Raw genomic sequence first — 19,551 nt, 5'->3', positions numbered from 1 at the left:
TTAGTTTTCTTGGTGTATTCTCATGTGTTATATCTTATCGTTGCTTAGATTTATGGTTTGATTCAGTTATGATTATTCTTCAACTTTATTCTATCCTACTGATTTCGTGCCTTTAAAGTACTGACACATACTCTACACTACATTTTTTGGTTATGTAGGTTAGTTCCTCAACAGTAAAATAACACATAGATCGGTTCTTGATTTTCACTTGAACTACATTGTTGGTGTGTCCTCATTCTTCCAGGGCTAGTGACGTGATTATTTTCTATCTTTCTGCTTTAGTTTCAGTTTTTGTAGATCTAGGTAGGGAATGTCCCAATATTTATGGTTAGTAGAGGCTTTATTTCTACCATAGTTAGTTTTAATTTTAGTCATAGAATTTCACTTTTAACTTATATTCAAACTCTAGCTTTTTCTAATATTTAGAAAATATATGTTTATTCCCCATCTTTAAAGGTTACATGATTTAGCTTCCGCATATTATTCATTGATTTGTTTTGTCTTTACTGTGCTTATGATTATGCCAGCAAGGTTAGCTTGGGGTCACTTATGATCCTAGGTTATGTGTTTCTTCAGGGGGTAGCCTCGGGTGGTGACAAACTGTGTATCATAGAATCAGGTTAAAGTGTCCCAAGATGTATGAAAGCCACACTAAGTAGAGTCATTTTCATGGGTGTGAAATGCACCACATCTACTGAAAAGTATGGTGAAAAGTGTTTTAGGAAAAACATCAATTTTTTTGTTACTCCTATTGTGCGTAATGTATGATCTAATTCATCGTGGTAATCATTCGTTATGCGCTTTCAAATCATGCCTCCTCATAAATCTTACGCAAGGTATGCGAATGGCACGAATGCAAACACAAATCCTCAAGTCCCATATCAAGAAGTTTCAAATGAAGAATTCAGGAACGCTATTTAGTTGCTGGCCCAAGTGTGACTAACCAGAACAAAGAGAAGGCTCTAAATCTGGAAAATGTTAATGTTGGGTTAGCTGCATCTAGAGTTTGGTATTTTCTTAGGATGAATACGCCTAAGTTCTTAGGATCAAAAATTGGTGAGGATCCCCAATACTTCATTGATAAGGTTACGAAGATCTTTGGAGTGATGCAACTAATTGGAAATGATCGAGTTAAGTTGGCATCTTACTAGCTTAAGGATGTAGATAAATATAGCTCATATATGATATAGTCAGTAGAAAGAAAGTAGGGCTACACATGTGATATACCATGGTTTGACGTTATTTTTAATGCTTTTTCCTTAAGTTTAGTGTATCCAAAAGCCTTTTTGTATTAATTTTTATGTAAGTTTCTCTTTATTTGCAGGAAATCTGTCTAAAAAATGAATGCGGAGGTTTTTTTGAGCAAGAAATGCAGAAAAGTACCACCTACGGAGCTTGTGACGGTTTATCATGCCCGTGACGGTCTGTAGGTGGCATCATAGTGTAGTTGCTGAAGGAAGATGGGAAATTCTGACCAAGTGTGGGGTTACGGAGTGCGTGACTAACTGTCGTATCCATGATGGTCCGTCCTACTGGTTCGTCATGAAGATCAGAGAAGTAGTCCAAGTATCCAAATTCCAAGAGTTCAAGTGTTTTGGAAAGGAGACCCTCGTCGGACCGTTGTGCCTGTGACGATCCATCATACCTGTCGTCGAGGATAGTGAAGGGAGTAGTAGAAGAAATTTCACAAGTATGGGATGACGTAATCTATGATGGCTCGTCGTGACCACGATGATCCGTCGCAGGTCCGTCGACCCAGCCGCGTATTGACAGATTTTTCCAGTAAATAGAGTCCTTATTTAAATAGGTTTTTATTTTTTTATAAATAGTTCGAAAAACCTCGTTTTTGGGGTTAGACTCTTGATTATTTTTAGACTCTTTCTTAGACTCTTGGTTATTTGAGCTTCTTTTGTGGATTTGACTTGGTGATTAGTATTATACTTTTGGAGAATCTTTAGTCTTCAATTAATTGCAGTAATTGATTATTGATGATTTTTGTTGATTAATCAAGTGAACTTTTTTATTTTATTATATCTCATTGAAGTAAGTGCATGAATTCTTATATTACATATTTGAATATTGTGATTATGACTATAGGTAATGAAACTCCATAACTAGGGTTGTGGGAACCATAGGCGAATAATGAGGTAAAACCTAACTAAAACAACAATTCAAGAATAGTGTCTTACATGTATTGAAAGTTCTTTCGCTTAGAAGTCTTTTTAACGGACGGTCAATGTTAGGACTCTCCTTAATACTACTTGTCGGACCAAGGAGGTAGATAATAGGAAAAGAATTGTCAACATAGATTTACTGTATACTATCTAATAGGCTAGTATTGATTGGTACGAGGTAATAACTTAGTAAAATATCGAAAACAATGATTAATATGAGGTAAAGGTTAGGGTTGGTATAGCAACACACGTATCTGGACCAAGGTATGGAGTGAAATTTTCTAGATGCCGGACCACGGATTTAGAAATATATAACTTATCACTTTGCACGCAAGATACTAGGAAAGAATTGTTATAGTTAGAGTTATCAAGTTATGAATCCATGGGGAACACGTAAACCCTAGTTACTTTGATTAATTGATTAAACTCCAACATTTGATGCTGTTAGTTGTCTCCTTTAATTTAGCTAGTTATTTTTATTCATTTAGAAGTAAAAAAAAAAACCTTTTTATTGTCTTTGCTTTCTAAGGAATTAATTGACTAAACAATAGAAATAATAGATTGAAGTTAAGTATGAACTATTTTCCTTGTTTGAACGATTCCAACCTCATTAGTTGGGTTCTTTACTTGATACGACCACTTTACTTCTTATTTGAGAAGTAAGTTTGAGCGTGTCAAATTTTGGCGCCACTGTCGGGGAAAGTAGCTTTTGGATTAACTTAAAATTATTACTATAGTTTAGTCGATATTTTTTTGATTGTACCTTGTTTTATTGTTTTTGATTTTTGCAGAACCATCTTCCCTGTATGCCAAATACACGGAGAGGAAGATAACCCTTATTTCCCTACGATCATGAATTAGAGAGTACACTACACAACATGAATCGAAACATGGGTATTAATGATGATGATCCAAACCAGAACATCCAGCTTCGGTTGATGTTCATGGCCAGTTGTTACCCAATGCTCCGGGTGAGAACCAACAGAGGGGACAGAACCCCGCTCCACGTCTCCAAGAATATTACAGAGGCTTTGAAAATATAGCAGACTCTGATGGGCTGCTTGTCTTGCCCCCTCTACCACCAGGCCACACCTTTGTGGTAACTAGTAGCCTGATGCAAATGCTAACTGCCAGAGGTTTGTTTTCAGGGCTAGCTTCTGAGGATCCACATGCCGATATAGCTAAGGTAAGGGCAGTGTGTAAAAGCTGTGTAGGGAGGCCTGACTTGGACTTGAATGTAATAGGGCTAAGAGTGTTTCATCTCTCATTGACGGGAGAGGCTGCTATTTGGTTCACTAAGCTCTCTTTACAACTCAATTTTCACTTGGAACTAACTAGGGGACGTTTTCTTAGCACGCTACTCTCTGGTCTCCAAGAAGCTAAACCACAAAGATAGAGTGAACAACTTTGTGGCACTACTAGGAGAGTCAGTTAGTAGTTCTTGGGATAGGTTCACCTCATTTTTGAGAAGCGTACCCAATCACCGCATAGATAATTAGTCACTGAAAGAATACTTCTATCGGGGACATGATGATAATAATAAAGCGGTGTTGGATACTATAGCGGGTGATTCTTATGGGGAGTGTCCTTATGCTGAGATTGCTGAAATGTTAGAGAAAATCTCCAGGAACAATAAAGCTTGGAGTACTAGGAAGTCAGATACTGGAAGAAACACCTTCGCAGTGCAATCCACTCACAAACCAGCCATAGATGAGATCCGTGAAGAGATGACACAGATAAGAACTGAGATTGGGTGGGTATTAAAACATATCACTAGGGGTGCAGAAAAGATAAATGCACTTAATTACATGTCTAAACCACCACCGCCTAATGATGAATGATATTATGCGGAGGATTCCTATGTAGTAAATGAGTAGACATGGGGTTTCCAATCGAGCTACCAAGGCTCAAATCAGGATAATTGGTGCCAAAGTCAATTGAACCAAGGTCGAATCTATGGTAACTATAAAAGTGAGGGTCATTATGTCCGAGATGGAAACTACAACAGCGCTCTCTTCCTAGCAACACTGTCCAAAATCTGAAAAATGATGCAAACTGTATGGCAATCACTTCTCGGGGTGGTAAGCATACCTTTTACCCACATATGCCCTCTAATGAGGAAAAGGTGAGAAAGGATAATGATAAGGTGGTAGAGGGTAGTGGTGAAGAAGAAGATATCATTGGAAAAGATGCAGAAGTCCCTATAAAGGTAATTCCTATACCTAGACCACCCCTCCTTTCCTCAGAGATTAGTCAAAAAGACCAAGGATGGTAAATATCGGCATTTTATAACAATGTTGAAGCAACATTCTATCAATGTACTTTTGGTAGAAGCTCTAAAACAAATGCCTGGTTATGCCAAGTTTATGAAAGATATGGTTACAAAGAAAAGATCGGTCACTTTCGAGGATGATTATAGAATGAAGCATTCTAGTGCTATTGCTACAAGATCTCTCGTACAAAAGAAAGAAGATCCGACTGCGTTCACTATTCCTTGTACAGTTGGGTCATTACATTTTGTGAAAGCATTATGTGATCTGGGCAAGAATTAATCTCATGCCACTCTCGATTAACAAGAAGTTAGGTTTGGGTGACCCAAATCCCACTGCGATGCGGCTACTGATGGCCGATCGAACATTGAAAAGGAATATAGGGATACTTCGCGATGTGCTAGTAAAAGTAAAGTCATTCATATTTCCGGTAGATTTTTTTATTCTTGATTGTGAGGTCGATTTTGAAGTGCCTGTTATTCTTGGGAGGTCATTCCTTGCTACATGTAGAGCCTTAGTTGATATGAAAAAGGGGCAAATAAAATATCGGTTGAACAATGAAGAAGCAACCTTCAACATTTGTAGGTCCATGAGGCTGAGCAGTGACCTCCAATCGGTATCTGCTGTATCGTACAAAGAAAAGATGAAGAGATATAATGACCTAAAAAGTGAAAAGCGAGAGTTTATGGTTGGGGATTTGGTGTTTTCAGAGTTGCGTTGGCTTCCGGGCAAGTTCAAGTCCAAACGGACTAGCCCTTTCTTGATTACCTAAGTATTCCCTCATGGAGTAGTTGAGTTAGTAACCAAGGAGGGAGTGAGGTTTAAGATGAATGGAGAACGAATAAAACTCTATTTTTGGTATACTGCATCGGTGAATGAAGGGATAGAGGCATACCATCTTTATGAAGGTTGAGCAATCAAGTGTCCTCAATCGTGCCGCGACATTAAATCAGGCGCTTGTGGGTAGGCAACCTAATACTTATAGTTTTTCTTTTTAATAATGGTAGTATTTTCTACTAATGGGTTTTAAATTTTCAGGTACATCACAAGGAAATTATGCAGAAAATCACTATGCACCAGTCACTGACGGGTACATCGACGGACCGTCACATGAATCCTCATGCCAAGTACGTCTATCTGTTATTTTCAAAACTAGGGCACACGCGACGGAGCCAATGACGAACTGTCACAAGAGCGATAAACCGTCTTCGGGTACTCACGAGTCATTAATGAAGCGTACCCGACCCGACCCGACTGGATTTTTTATAAAATTTTTAACATTTAAAAACCCCACCCCTTTATTTCACCCATTTCCTTCCCTCCTACTCCCATTTCCCTCCCTTTTCAACCTCCAAGTTCATAATACCCCTCTCTTACAACCGATTATTTTCCCACATTCCTCAATTCCTAAAATTCACTATATACTAGTCAGAGTCTGCTGTTGTGGTTCTTTACTTGATCACCAAGTACCTTCCTCGCTTGTTTTTATCAAATTCTGAGGTATGTGTCTCTGATTTATACCCATTTACTTTGTGTTTTTGTTTATCAATTAGTACTTGCCTAGTTCTTCTTGATGGGTTCATTCTTTAATACAAATTCTGTCTAACCTAGGTTGAGAATCTTCAAAATTGCCTTGTTAAAAGTCTAGAAATAGGTGCTTTAGCATTGCTAGTTTACTAGGTATTTGGGTTACACAAATGTTGGTTAAAACACTAACAATTCCATTTGGGTCATGGGGGATGAATGGGGCATCCCCTGTTTTGTCACTGAATGACAGAATGAGACCCTATGAAGGACCGTCATACCCACGACGGACCATCATTGGGTCCGTTCCAACATCCCTAAAACCCCACTGGCCAATTTTCTCCAAGTGTCCACCAACGAAGAAATGTGATGGACCATCGTTCCCATGACTGTCCGTCCTGCACAACCGTTCTAGTTGTTAGAGACCCTGTTCCTAAGGGTCTCTAACTTTTTCTAAGTGTCCTCCAACGGGCATATGCGACGGACCGTCATTCCCACGACGGTCCATCCTGCACATACCGTCATGACGGTCAGAGACCCTATTCCTCATGGTCTCTAATGGACATTTACGATGGACCGTCATACCCTCGACGATCCGTCCTGCATAACCATTATGACGGTCAGAGACCCCTCTCTTAAGGATCTCCTTACTTTTTCCAAGTATCCTCTGACGGACACCTACGACGGATCGTCATACCCTCGATGGTCCATCCTGCATAACCTCCATGAAGGTTAGAGACCTCTCTCCTAAGGGTCTCCATTTTTTTTCCAAGTGTCCCATGACGTACATCGACGACGGACCGTCATAATCACAACAGTCCGTCCTGTATATACCGTCATACTTGTCAGAGACTTTTCTTCAGGGTTCTCCACATAAACATAGCTTAAGTAAGACATGAAGGACCCCATGGCAGTCCATCATACTCACGACGCGTCATCACCTAGCCTGTCGTGTTTCACTGTTACTATAGAAATGTCATAACATCTTAACTCTTTTATTTATTTTGTGTCGTTTTTCTTGTCTTGTTTGCTCCTTCTAGTACTAATAATGATTCTTTACATGTACTATCTATTATAGCACCAAAACAAGATTGAGTCTAAGTACGTGGGCGATCAAAGTCTGTTGTCGCGTCTGCCCGCCTGATCATTGGCTCTGATGATGAGCGTAACCCCGAGTACATGCCCCCAGGCACTTCCACCCCATCCAGAGCTGCACGTGCTGCAAAAGCCACACCCAAAAAGGTGGCGTCCAGCATAGTCATTGCCTCCTAGTCTGATGAGGAGTGCACACTGACCGGCACACCTTCTGGGTTAGCTACTAATGAAGAAGGAGCGTCTGGATCCTTAGGAGTTTCCTGGTCGGAGGAAGCCTCCAGATCTGCTGAGATCCCTGCACCCACCACCGCTTCACAGTCTGCCTCGTCTGATGAGGCTGACAGTTCAAAATCCACACCTGGTTCACCGACTCGTGCTCTCACCTCGGTTGCCGACCAGCCCAACCGGTGGTGTGTCAACAAGCTGTATAAAGTCTATTCCGATGCAAAGTTTCTGAATGACAAAGGAGTCATGACACGGACACTTACATTGAAGCGGCGAGTCCTTACGGGAAGTCTCCTAACTATGCAAGAGTTCCACAACCTCTTCACCAGACATTGACTGGAGTGGACAACGCTTTCGTTGGGACGTTATAGTGAAGAGTTGGTCCGAGAGTTCTACGCTTCCTACGTAGCTACTCTCAAATAACAGATTGATAGGTGGGATACTCCCGCCAAACCAAACCCACTGGAGCATGTCCGAGTACGTGGTATTCAGGTTGATATCTCCCTACGTGCCATCCACCGGTATCTATACGACGAGAATATTGATGCCAACCAGGCCCCTCTCATCGCCGAGTTTGACTATCGGTGGCAAATTGTCAAAGATGGCCAATTCTTGCATGAGTCATCGGTGAGATAGACCACCAAGAGTTGGATGGACCTGCACTTGTCCGTTGATTGAGAGGGTGCTAACTGGGTGACCGAGCCGAAGGGAGCCATCAAGAAGGCAAATCTGACCTTCACGGCGAAGCTTTTGTGGTTGATTGTCTGCCACTGCCTTTCCCCCACAACCGCTGATAATATAGTCACATGGGATCGAGCAGCACTGATGGCAGCGATGATAGCCGGGTTTGAGGTGGATTTTGCTCGGTTTCTACCGGCATTCATCCACGAGAGGGGGATTTTAAGTTCACAACTACTTACCCTTTCCGGTGCATGATATTTTCTCTATGCAGGTCTGCAGGTGTGCCTATAAGGCATGGTTATCAGCTTAAGACCCCACTGGGCAATGTTGATATAGGCCTCATCAGGGATGAGGCCAATGAGTTGGCTCCACGTAGAGGTCCCCATCAAGAGTTTCCTCCACTTGGTGACAATCTGGCTGACACGATAGCACAGGCCCGCACGGCTACGCAGGTGGCTTCCACTGACACTACCCCGGTCGAGTCTATCCCGTGTAGTAGCACTCCCCCGATCTCCTCTCGCTCAGCCCCTTTCCCCGCTCTGGTCCCGCTTGCTAGGGTACAGAAATTAGAGGTACAAATGTCTACACTTCTGCATCACATCCAGCCTTGGATTCATAGGTATATTGCTGAGGAAAAAGAGAGCTTGGAGCAAAGAATGGTCCATCACACAGAGCGGAAGATCGCTGAAGTTCATCAGTGCTTGGATGCTTTTGAGTTGCGGGTGTTATCCCGATGAGCCCCTGAGGTTGATGTGTCGACGCTTCAGGCTGCGGTCGACAATCTTCACGCAGACATCGATATGATCTTAGAGGCTAGGGAGCCTGAGTCTGAGGCCCCTTCTGCAGAGCCTGCTAAAGACACAGTGATGGCAGCCTTATTCGCCACTTTTGAGATTCTACCACCTCCCCCTCGAGAGCAGCTAAGTGGCATAGGGGTCGAGAGGAGGATGAGGCTCGAGCACGGAAGAAGAAGCGTCGTGAGATGGAGGCTGCGAGGAGAACCTCGATTGGTGATGAGGAAGCGCGTCAGATGAGGGCAATAGAGTTAGTTGTTGGGGCATCTAGCTCCAGAAATGTGGAGATAGCGGGAGGCACTGTTGATAGTGTTTTCAATGTTGTGGACACTAGGTAGTGGGTTCCGGGGAACCGGACCCACCAGCTTGCTGATCGTCGGCGCTTTGCACCTAGGTTTGCTTCACCTACCACTCTTGCATTTCAATTTTTTATGCTATGGGGACAATTGTATGTCTTTTTGTTAGTGGGGGGGGGGGGTTAAATGGAAAGTGAGTTCTAGGGTGAAGTCTGAGTAGCACAATTCATTATCCTCTTTTGGGGTTTTCTTGCCTGTGTTCTTTTTCCCCAAGAGACTGATTATTTTTTCTTTTGAACCGCCATGTCTATATCTTGTGTATATAGTTTAATTCTGAAGCATGATGGCTAAAATGATATCCTGATAAAAAAAATTGATGCATGACTAGTCATAGTAATTGATAAATGTGTGGCTCTTAGCATGACATAGAGGTACACCACTGCATGACCCTAAGTCAAAAATGTGAACTATGTGTCTTATAATCTGGAAGAGTAATGAGATGTCATGTGAGTGTAAGGAATATTTGTATAGTCCACTATTTGTACTGAGCTAGAACTTGCCTGGTTAGTCCTGCTAAAAGTAAGTTGTAATAGAAAATTAAGAAATGATCACAGGACCTTGTTCAATATAGTCCATTTTTAGCCTAAATAAAAGAAAACCAAATGAAATTAATCCTTCTTTGATCCAAATGATTTGAGCTTAAACTAGACCTTTCTTTTTCACCCCAACTGATCATTTCTAAGAATAATATGTTGGCCCTTGTCCCTCCTTGGACATGTGCACCTCATCTTATGCCAAAAGCATAAGTTGAGGTGGCTAATGCAGTAAACAACCCTTTTTATGGACCTGACCCAACTTTGGGTATTGTGTACTTTTACTGATGGCAAATTCATGAGTTGAGGGTGGCTATTATGAGAAAAACTCTGGAAAGTGGGGTTGAAAGAACAAAGAGATAGAAAGAACAAAAGTAAACTGACTCAAGAATAAGTTGAAAAAAAAGTAAAAAAAATTACAAGAAATACAAGCAAGAAAAGAAGAGAGTCACTTACACAAATGAAGAAAGAAAGGAAAATAGCAACGTGAAAGAATATGAGAAACTGGGCAAAATAAAATGATAAAAAGTGGTATGTTTAGTCGATATGTCAAGGAGGGCAAAAATTCACTAAAGTATACCTAAATATACCCTAGTTGACCCTGAGCCTATGTTACGAGCTAAGAAAGTCCTATCATGATCCTAAGAGTTGTATAGAGAACATAGAGCAATGAAAATAAGGGCAAGATTATGGCAATATGTATGAATGAGTGTGAATTTGTTCTCAGAGTAGTTGTTAAAAAGTAATCGTTATACTAAATTTGATATCATTGTGTGAAAATGAGGATATTGTTTTGAAGTGAGGACACTAGTTGCAATACCAAAAATATTAGCACCTCGATGAGAAATTAAAGAGGATAGGTGTTAGTGCATGGTAAGTCTGTGTCATGGTCTGATTCCACATAATTCAAGCCTAATAGTGATAGCAAGCATAAATATGATGAGACTGATCGGTATTGATAGCCAAATGATTGCAAAATATAAAACATGGATACTATTGTACAAAGATTTTGTATTGAGTCATAGTGCATCACTTGAGGAAAAACAAAGAATTTAAGTTAAGGGTGTTGATATACCGTGGTTTCACGGTATTTTTAATGCTTTTTCCTTAAGTTTAGAGTGTCCAAAAGCCTTTTTGTATTAATTTTTATGTGAGTTTCTCTTTATTTGCAGGAAATCTATCAAAAATATGAACGTAGAGGTTTTTTTAGCAAGAAATGAAAAAAGTACCACCTACAGAGCTTGTGACGGTTCCTTGTGCCCGTGAGGGTCCGTAGGTGGCATCGTAATGCAGATGCTGAAGGAAGATGGGGAATTCTTACCAAGTGTGGGGTTAAGGAGTGTGTGACGGACCGTCGTAGCCATGACAATCCGTATTGAAGATCAGAGAAATAGTCCTAGTACCCAAATTCCAAGAGTTTAAGTGTTTTGGAACGGAGACCCTCGACGGAGTGTTGTGCCTGTGATGATCCGTCATACCTCCCGTCGAGGATAATGAAGAGAGCAGTAGAAGAAATTACACAAATATGGGACGACGGAATCCATGACGGCCCGTCGTGACCACGACGATCCTTCGCGAGGTCCGTCGACCCAGCGGCATTTTGACAGATTTCCAACAAATAGAGTCCTTATTTAATTAGGTTTTATTTTTTATAAATAGTTTGAAAAACCTCGTTTTTAGGGTTAGACTCTTGATTATTTTAGACTCTTTGTTAGACTCTTGGTTATTTGAGCTTCTTTTGTGGATTAGACTTGGTGCTTAGTATTACACTTTTGGAGAATCTTTATTCTTCAATTAATTGCAGTAATTGATTGTTGGTGATTTTTGTTAATTAATCAAGTGAACTTTTGGATTTTATTCTTTCTCATTGAAGTAAGTGCATGAATTCTTATATTACATATTTGAATATTGTGATTATGACTATAGGTAACTAAACTCCATAACTAGGGTTGTAGGAACCATAGGCGAATAATGAGGTAAAACCTAACTAAAATAACAATTCTAGAATAGTCTTGCATATATTGATAATTCTTTTGCTTAGAAGTCTTTTGAACGGATGACCAACGTTAGAACTCACCTTAATGCTACTTGCCGGACAAAGGAGGTAGATAATAGGAAAAGAATTGTCAACATAGATTTAGTGTATACTATCTAATAGGCTAGTACTGATTGGTACAAGGTAATAACATATTCAAATATCGAATACGATGCTTAATATGAGGTAAAGGTAAGGGTCAGTATAGCAACACACGTAGCCGGACCAAGGTGCGGAGTGAAATTTTCTATATGCCGGACCAAGGATTTAGAAATACATAACTTATCACTTTGCATGCAAGATACTAGGAAGAATTGTTATAGTTAGAATTATCAAGTTATGAACCTTTGGGGAACACGTAAACCCTAGTTACTTTGATTAGTTGATTAAAATCCAACATTTGAAGCTGTTAGTTGTCTCCTTTAATTTAGCTAGTTATTTTCATTCATTTAGAAGAGAAAAAAAACCCTTTTTATTGTCTTTGCTTTCCAAGGAAATAATTGACTAAATAGTAGTAATAATAGATTGAAGTTAAGTTTGAACTATTTTCATCGTGGGAAAGATCCCAACCTCATTAGTTGAGTTCTTTACTTGATACGACCTCTTTACTTCTTATTTGAGAAGTAAGTTTGAGCGTATCAACATGCATCTCTTATCACTTGGGATTGCTTTAGTTAAACCGTTCTAGAAAAGTTCTTCCCAAGAAAGTTAAGGGAGGCAAAATATAAAGAGTTAATGAATTTGAGGCAGGGTTCGATGAGAGTACAAGAGTATTTTTCTAGTTCACCAAACTCTTCAAATATTCTCCTCACATGGTTTCTGATTCTAGGGATCAAATGAACAAGTTCATGTAGGGGGTATTCGATCCAGTGAAAATAGAGTGTAGGAATGTTGTGTTGCTTTGAGACATAAACATCTTTAGGATTATTATGAGTATTCTAAATAGATATAGGGTGGTTCAAATCGCTTGCATGATTAGTAGAATTCTTCAACTCCAGCACCTTCATCAGTTAGTGTTCTATCCTACAAGTTACGAAATGATAAGAAAAGATAGGGCATTATTCTCTAAGTCTTAGGGGAGTGTTTCAGGAACCAGAACCTCCCAACATCTTTTAAAGTTTTGTAAGAACCATACAGATGAGTGTCTTACCATGAATGAAGCATGTTTTAGGTGTGGAAGGATGGTCATAGATTGAAACATTTCCTTCCAAACAAGGCCAGTGAGGTAAAAATGGTATAGATCAGTACACAACTTCAACCACACCAGTAGGTCGCCCGACTCATCAGTGTAATTCATCTAGTACAGGTGGCAGTCAGTGCAAAAATAAGTTGTATGCTCTGCAGGCTCGCTAGGAAGATTATCTTAATTTAGTCACTAGAACATTACGAGTCTTTGACCTTCATATATATGCATTGTTAGATCAAGGGGATACTATTTCCTTTGTAACTCCTTATATAGAAGTCAAATTTGATGTATCCTAGAAACTCTCTCAGAACCCTTCACAGTATCTAATCCATTTGATGGCCTAGTTATAGCTAGATGGGTATACATAAATTGTACCGTCAATGTTTCCTAGAAAGTCACCTCAGTAGATTTTGTAGATTTAGAAATGGTAGACTTTGATATCATATGAGGTATTGATTGGTTACTTTCCTGCCTCTGTTGATTCTCAAACTAGGAATGTTCGCTTTTAGTTTCCAGACAAACCAATCTTTAAATGGAAAGGTAGTAGGTTAGCGCTTGCGCTTATTAATCAATTAATTTCTTACCTTAAGGCCAGAAATATGATTTATAAGGTGTATCTCTATTATCTAGTTTGTGTTATGGATTCAAGATTTGAACCCCAACTCTTAAATCAGTTCCAGTATTCAATGAGTTTCTTAAAGTGTTCCTTGATGATATTTTTAGAGTTTCTCTCGAAAGGGAAATTGATTTTGAAATTGATATTTTTCTAGACACCCAACCTATGTCTATTCCTCTTTAAAGAATTGCTCCAGCCAAGCTGAATGAATTGAAATAAAAGTTGAAAGAACTTCTAGATAATGAGTTCATGATACCTAGTATTTCCCCATGGGGTCACCAACGTTGTTCGTGATGAAGAAAGATAGTTCTCTTAGAATGTGCATTGATTATTGGAAATTGAATAAGGTCAGGATGAAAAACAAGTAGTCCACCAGAATTAATGACTTGTTTTACAACTCTAGGGTGCTAGTCATTTCTCAACAATAGACTTCAGATTCATCTATCACCAACTCCGAGTGAGAGATAGTGACATTCTGAAGACAACCTTCAGAACTTGATATGGTCATTATGAATATGTAACTATGTCATTTGGACTAAGTAATGCTCTTTTAAATTTTATGGATTTGATGAACATGGTGTTCAAGTAGTATTTATACTTTTTCATTTTCATCTTTACTGATGATATCCTCATTTACTATAGGAATGAGGAAGAACATATGAATTATTTGAGGGTTATTATGTAGAATCTCAAAGATTGGCAACTATTTCCTAAGTTTGGCAAATTTGAGTTTTGGCTGTAATCTCTCGCTTTCCTTGGGCATGTTACGTCTAGTGAAGGGATCCGATTGGATTCTAAGAAAATAAAATTTGTGAAACAATGGCCCAAACATCCCTCTCCTATATATATCAAAAGTTTTTTAGGTTTGGCTTTCTATTACAGAAGGTTTGTGGAAGGATTTATATCTATTACCTCATCATCGACTAAGTTGATTCAGAAAAGAGTTAAGTTTCTCTAGTCAGAAGATTGTGAGAAAAGCTTCGCAGAATTGAAAACTATGTTGACTTCAACTCTTGTTTTGACTCTACTAGAGGGTTGAGATAGTTATGTTATCTACTATGATGCATCCATTGTCAGCATTGTGTGTTGATGCATCCAAGTAAGGTTATAACATATGCTTCTATACATCTTAAGGTACGTGACAAGAACTATGAAACTCATGACCTCAAGCTTGTGAAGGTGGTGTTTGCACTTAAGATTTGGAGACGATACGTATATGGTGTCCATGTAACATGTGTTCTCAGTCCATAAGAGCCTTCAATAAGTGTTAACCTAGAAAGATTTGAATCTTCGCCAGACGTGGTAAGGCCAAGGTTGTAGAAAATGCACTTAGGAGACTATTGATGGATAATGTAGCACATGTTGAAGGATAAAGAAAGAAACTAGCGAAAGATGTTCACAGACTTTGTCGCTTAGGAATTCGTCATATGAGCACATAAAATGGCTGTGTTAATGAATGTTCTTTGGTAATTGAGGTTAAGGAAAATCAAGACAATTTTCGGATATTGCTTGAACTAAAGAGTGTAATCCACCAGTAAAGGGTTGAGGTGTTCTTCCAAAAATGAGATGGTATGCTTACCATGAAGGTCAATAATGTGTTCCCAAAGTGCGTTTCTAAGACAACAGAATCTTGTAGAAGACCATAATTCTAGAGATTAGATTCAACTAGGTTCCACTAAGATCTACCGCGATATGTAGGAAGTTTTTTGGTAGAATGGCGTGAAAAGGGATATAGCAGATTTTGTGCTATGTGCCCCAATCATCAACAAGTAAAGGTAGAACATAAAAACCTAGGAGGTATGACTCAAGATCGACATTCCTACTTGGAAGTAGGAAATTATCAACAATTACTTCATCACACGTTAACCTCGTACGCGCAGACATCATGACTCCATTTTTGTGATTATTGATAGAATTATTAAGTCTTCATGATTTTTTGCGTTAAACACTATAGATTCAGTGGAGGACTACATGAAGATTTACATTAATGATGTACTCAAGTTACATGAGGTTACTTTGTCTATCATCTCATATAGAGGTCCTCAATTTACCAGTCATTTTGGCAATTAATTTAGAATGGTCTGGGGTACTAAGGTTAATCTTTGCACAACATTTCAGTCCCAGATGGTTGGGCAGCCAAAGTGTACCATTTAGACCTTAGAGGACACGTCAAGAGCTTGTGTGATCAATTTCAAGGGTAGTTGGGATGATCACCTTCCCCTTAGAGAGTTCGTTTGATGATAATAGCTACAATTACTACATTATATGACCCCTTTTAAGGCATTTTATGGGTGTAGGTGAAGATCTCATTTTGTTGGTCTAAAGTATATGAAGTCTCCTTGATAGGGAAAGATTCATTTCATCATGCAATGGAGAAAGTGTAACTTAGTAGAGATAGACTTAAGACAACCTAGAGTAACCAGAAATCCTATGCAGATGTAAGGACAAGGGAACAAAAGTTTGAAATTGGTGATTGGGTTTTCCTTAATGTGTCGCCTATGAATGGGGTGATGAGATTTATCAAGAAAGGGGAGATTAATCCTACATATGTATGTCGTACAAGATCTTGAATGGTTGGTAAAGTGGTTTATGAATTATAGTTTCCAATAAAACTAGCAACAATGGATCCAGTCTATCACATTTCACATTACGATATTGATGAAGTGTGTGGGTGATCATCATATATTGTACCTTTAGAAAGTGTGTCTATAAATGATAGTCTCACTTATGAAGAGTACGAGTCAAAATTCACAATTTGAGAAACTATGAAGTTGCTTTAGTCAAGGTTCAGTTGAGGAGTCAGTTTATAGAGGGAGCGACTTGAGAAGCAGAACCAGCTATGAAGGCCAAGAATCCTCATCTCTTTACTTCTGATTCCATTTCAACTTGAGGCAATAGTTTCTCTTCAGTTTTTCATTCAGTCATGCGTAGTTTCAATCTTAGTATCATGTTCTATTAGTTTTGTCATGCCTCGAGACTACACCCCGAAGTGGTTGCTACTCAAGAACCATTGCTCGCCAAAAGAAAACCCTTCGTATTACTTACTTACTCAGAGGAAGACTTTAAAATAATAAAAAGGGTCCAAATTCTAAATAAATCAACTGTCTCAAACTGAACTCATAATGTTATAAAAATAAACATTTCATTTAGGCAAATTGGCATCCAAAATTTGAACATAAACCAATTAGAAGATAATGGCAAATAAACTAACATTTTATTGACTATATATGATGCCTCTAAAACAACTTAGATGGGTGTTAGGACAAACCCCACAAAATCCTTATGAGCTAATAAAAGAACTGATAGCAATAAAATAAATCCTATAGAAAGTAACGAGGCTCACCTAAAGACTATGAAATGCTCAATGGATAAGTGATGTGTGGATGCCCATCCTATTTACCTATGTCTGCATCATTATAAGATGCAGGATAAATATCGTCATTAGATTAAATGTTCGAGTATGCGAGGGGAGTTCTAAAACAAGAAAAAATCTTGAAACGAACTAAAGAACTTACCAGTCTCAACTCAACTCATTTCAATATAAAGTAGTTTAAAACAAGTATAATATAAAGAAAAGTTGTTTAAAAAATGATTTCAATTCTGTGTGTATGCAAAGACACACTATAACTCTGAAATGTATGTAAAAATACAATAAGTTGTGTATATAAGAGTATAATTACTTCTATGGGTGTTTCTCTAACCAAAAACCATAACGTAAGAGATATTATGATGATACATTGTTTTGCCTCACGCTGCAAGAGCCGTCCTATGACTTACCCAGGGTATAGAACTTGAACTACTAAGTGGATCGACTAGTCTATGCTTGAAAGCACTAGAGGAGTTGTCTATAAAGTATGACCCTTTTCTACCCATGGTGGCTACATGATTTATGGGGGCTCTGAGTTATGTGAAGTCTCCCCCATATAGCTTCTCAATACTACTCCAAAAATATGGTACTAGATTTTGTGCTTAAAAACATACTTCTTTCTGCGATTTGAGATAATTGCGCAAAAAACATAGCTCAAAGTCTATCTTGGAAATCAAAATTTCCCCCGTTATTTCATTTAAAAAGTTATTATTGTTTTCTAAAAATTCGCTCAAAGAATCTTTGTAAATCAAGGTTTCCATTCTTTTTTAAATGTGAAAATATTTTTCTCTTTGGGAATACGTTGTCCCGATATAATGTTTCAAAGAAATGAACTTCAAACTTTACTCTTTACTCAACTCGAAATTCAAGTCTTAAAACAAAGTTAAAACAATTGTAAAAGACTTTTGAAAGACTCTATGAACTTCTCTTGACTTGTTATTTAGATTCATTTGACTCCCTTAACTAATCCTTGAATTTAATTATAGTATCAAGGATTGTGATTTGTGACAGGAAACATCTCATAAGGTTTGAGAGTTTTTTAAAACAGTTAAACATGATAAAAGATCAAGAAATCACTGCCTTGAAGCATGTTTGCGATGGGGAAATATATTCAAATTTATGTTCGTGAGAATAATTTTCGACGAAGAACGTCTGTGACCACTCCGTGAAGCAAGGGAACCTTTTCAATCCTGAGGAATAGGTCCACATATTTTGCCAACTTGTTCCTTCTTTGTTTTCTAACCCCAATTCACCTAAATTTGATTCTTTTTCTCAAATCCATTTTCGATTCAGATACCCAACAAATGTACCCAAGAACATAACCCAAAACAACTCTAAACTTGACTTTAAAATCTCAAGAATTCATAAATAACATTCCAAATTCAAGAACGTAAGTAAATTCAAGAACACGCTACAATATTACAACTTCTATTTATAGGACGAATTCACGCTAAATTAAAAATTTGGTGTGTAGGTGAAAGAACCCAATGTTTTGTGAACTCACATACCTGGTAGGGATCAGCCCTTGACGAAATTCACAAGTTATTCTTGAAGAACTTGATAATACTCGCTCCTTCTCCTCCTTTCTGTTCTTCTTTTCTCTTCTTCTTTTCTCTTCTCTAAAATCCTAACTCAATATCGTAAAAGCATAAAATAAATCCAATAAGTTCAGAACCCAATTAATTATCCAAAAATGAAATTAAGTCATGATGTATGGAAAAGACCATAATGTCTTTCTAAATTGTATAATGTACATTTTCTTATTTGAACAACTCATTTGCAAATGGGCATATCACACTCATGCTAACTCGGATTCACAAAACCTCGGCGGGGTTGGAAAATTATTCCAAGATATTTCTATCATATCTGAAAAGACACCTAACTCATACTGATCTAGAACATATGATCGTTTCACATTGACCAAAAACTCAAATTATCCTAACTAGACAAAATTTCCAGATTGTTATTATTTCCAAAATTTGACTCTTTCTAATTTTAGCTCTTTCTATTTACGGGGTGTTATAATATCTCTCCCTTGGAAACATTCATCCTCAAAGAAGATTACTCTTACTAAGTCTAAGGGCGTCTCATAAAACATGCAGTTCAAACAGCGAGCAGGCAAATCAAACACAACATTCAAACTTATAAATAAAATACCAAGTAAGGATTAGAACCTTCATTTGGAAATTCTTCGGATTCGAAGAGATATGGGTATATATTCTTCATGTCCTCTTCAGCATCTCAAGTAGCTTACTCAAAAAAAATTTCCTCTAAAGGATATTAACTGATGCTCCTTCCTTATTTCTTAACTTGCAAACTTGGCAATCTAGAATATAAAATGGAATCTCCTCATAAGATAAGTTGTCCTTGATCCCATTATTTTTAGACGGTATGATCAATGAAGGATTACATATAACATTCAATTTAATTCTTGAATAAAATTTAAACAAGCATATGCAATATAATTACTTAACTATGAGTCGGGGTCAAACCCGTAGAGATTGTGGAAGAAGACTATCAAAAGCAAATATTTAACTAGATGGTCGTTATATAACAATGGAGGAATTTAATTTGAAATAAAATAAAATAAACAATAAAAATAGCTTTGAACTAAATATTTATTTATATTCAGATTATTAGAAATAACTAGACATATGTTCCCCATTAGACCATAACGCAGTAATCGTAGTAATAG

This window comes from Solanum lycopersicum, chromosome 10 (genome assembly GCF_036512215.1).
Source record: "Solanum lycopersicum chromosome 10, SLM_r2.1".
In the NCBI taxonomy this organism is placed as follows: Eukaryota; Viridiplantae; Streptophyta; class Magnoliopsida; order Solanales; family Solanaceae; genus Solanum; species Solanum lycopersicum.
Note: the sequence above shows the minus strand (reverse complement) of the source record.